This window comes from Triticum urartu, chromosome 3A, assembly GCF_056163025.1.
Source record: "Triticum urartu cultivar PI428250 chromosome 3A, HENAU_Tu73, whole genome shotgun sequence".
Classification (NCBI taxonomy): Eukaryota; Viridiplantae; Streptophyta; class Magnoliopsida; order Poales; family Poaceae; genus Triticum; species Triticum urartu.
The window spans coordinates 80,528,097-80,530,948 of NC_141875.1; the positions used below are offsets into that span (position 1 = coordinate 80,528,097).

General features: G+C 45.0%; 1 pseudogene; it reads left to right on the plus strand.

Annotated features, from left to right (window-relative positions):
* The first annotated feature begins 1,748 nt into the window (after positions 1-1,748).
* Positions 1,749-2,502, plus strand: LOC147978681 (uncharacterized; annotated as a pseudogene).
* The last annotated feature ends 350 nt before the right edge of the window (positions 2,503-2,852 follow it).

The window sequence follows — 2,852 nt, forward strand, 5'->3', positions numbered from 1 at the left end:
ATGTTTATGCACATAATTACTAGAAGATAGCAATTCACACCAGCGTGCAAGAGCACGTAGCAATATTCCTTCATGTTGTGGGGGCATCATCAAAGGTTCAAAGTTGTTCACAACACATTCAGAAGTTCCCGTGAGACAATTCCTAGATATTTCAAGCAAGTATTGTATGTCATTGGAGATCTCAGAGCAAACAACACATGCAGAAGTTCCTGTGAGACAATTCCCAGATATTTCAAGCAAGTATTGCATGTCATTGGAGATCTCCGAGCAAATATATGATCAAGACACCAACTTGGTAAACTCCTACCAAGATTCACAGAAGCCCTTAGATGACATTCATATTTTAAGGCGAGCACTTTAGTACATGTCATGACATGCTTGCATTGTTGTGAGTGAGCCATAAAAGTTTAATCAATGGCACAAAATTCACGGTCGATAACAAAATAATAGTAATTAATTGCTTATCTTTGATAGCACAATTGAATCGATCAATCATGGGTACATACCTATTTTATCGATTTAACCAATGTCACAAAATATATGCTTTATAACCAAAACATAATCTTATATGTCTATTTGTTTTTTATCAAGATTTGTGTGGTCCTTTTGTTGTGTTGAAGTAATTGGCACACGTGAAATACCTAGTTTCTTGTATCATATCTATACCCCTCTCTCTCTCTCTCTCTCTCTCTCTCTCTATATATATATATATATATATATATATATATATATATATATATATATATATATATATATATATATGCAGGGCACTTCTTATATCCAATTCTAACAAACGTCAGAAATAGGTTACCCTCATTCTCTCTTCTCTCTGTCTCATTCTCTATAAGACGAATATGCCTTTGTGTTGCCACATGTTGAATTATCACTTAAGCTATGCTTTAGGTTGAGGTACGAGCTTGCCTTTCACATGAGGGAGAGGCCTAGAGGCGGTATTGAGCTATGCTCACAACGTGCCGATGGCCGCAGCCGCAACACTGTCATTGGATGGAAGAGTAATGATGCATGAAATAGTCTTTGAGGAGGAGAAACATACATTGTGATTGTTACACTCTTTGAGAGTATAATAATTCATGTACCCCTCCGATTAACCCAGAGAGGGTAACTAAATTATCATGAATCCAAATTTAATAAGATCTATATGTTTCACACAAAATTTAACAGTTACTTACTTTGAGAAATGTAACTATAATTTTAATAGTGAAAAAATAGGTCAAAAAATATACACATATACTATCAGAACTTTAAGGAAAAGAAACTCGAAGCAGTAGTAGATATGCACATTTGATCACTACATTATTTTTTCTTGGCGGACTACAAATAAATATAGAATAAGTTCACAAATATGAATGAAATGTTTACAAAGTTTGAAATAAAATGAATTTTAGTTGGAGAACTGCAGATAGAAAGCATGTCCTGCAACCGCCGGTGCTGTAATCGTTAAGAAAGTTAATCCATATAGCATCTTACGTAAGTTTCTTTCAAGCATAAAAAGTTCTAGCAAACTAAAAGCATTACCGAGTAACCGTAAGTATAATCAATTTGTCGAACATGTATGTGCACGCTAGTATTTCTCGAACGGACTCGGAGATATTTACCTGTCCATGAACAAATCATTCTTTAATTAATTCAATCAAAACAGGAAAACCGGTCGACATGCATGTGTGCACGCTAGCATTTCTCGAGGAAAAATCTGCACGCTAGCTAGCTGACACGTCGGGCTGAGCTAGATGAAATCTGCGGCCTTGCTGGCGCTCCACAGTCCACACCCCGATTCACACGCTAAGAGCATCTCCAACAGCCGCGCTAAACTAGCGCCGCGCCGCAAATTATGCCGTTTTAGCGCGCGCGCAACGCGGCGGGTCGCTCCAGCGGGCGCGCAAAAACGGCGCGCGTGCTATAACGGGTTGGGCGCGCGGACAAAAACACTTAGCCGCGTGGTGTATTTGGGGCGCCAGCTACAGCGCGCGGCACACTCGAGCGCTTGCGCCGCACTCTCTCCTCTCCTCGTCCTACGCCCTGCGCGCGCCGGCGCCGGCGCCCTGCCACCCACCCATGGACGCGCACACCGGCGCCCCGCTCACCCCGCTGTACAGCTGCGACCCCGCCGCAGCCGCCGCCGCCGGAAACCCTAGCGCGGCGAGCGCTGTCGTCGCCACCGCCGGAGCTTCGCCGAGCGTCGGCCTCGCGCGCAGCCTCTTCTTGCCGCCGCGGATGACCACGGCGCCGGGTGGCGTCGCGCCGGCGCCGTCCCGTGCCGCCGCCGCACCGTCGAAGAAGATACCCAATGCGGCGCGGACGAAGAAGGACAAAACATCTGCGAAGAAGAACAAGGCGGCGGACGGCTCCGGCATCACAAAGGCGAGGGGAAAAAAGCTTGCAGGGCGTTCGACGGCCGCGGCGGCTTCCGAAGCGCCGGCGAGCTCACTCGTTGAGCCGGCCGCCGACACGCACCACGTGTTCGATAAAATGCCCCCAAGGTGAAAAAATTTCCAACTTTTCTTTTCTTCTTATTTTTTCAATGCATCATCATCACATATAGATAGCTTATTTGCATTGTTCAAAAAACTTTGTAGTCTCAACGATGATGCATACATGTCCACTATGGGTGTTGGGTCCAACAATTCGCATTGGTCTCGAACCAATGACATCCATTTCCAAGACCATGAGTTTGAGGTGGACGAGGAGGGTGAGGGAATTGTCGAGGCGCCGAAAGGAAGAGCGGGCAATTACTCAACCAATGATGACAAGTTACTATGCCATACTTATTTGCAAGTGTCGAGGGATCCATCCATTGGAGGTGATCAAAGTAGAGACGCGTATTGGGGGCGAAT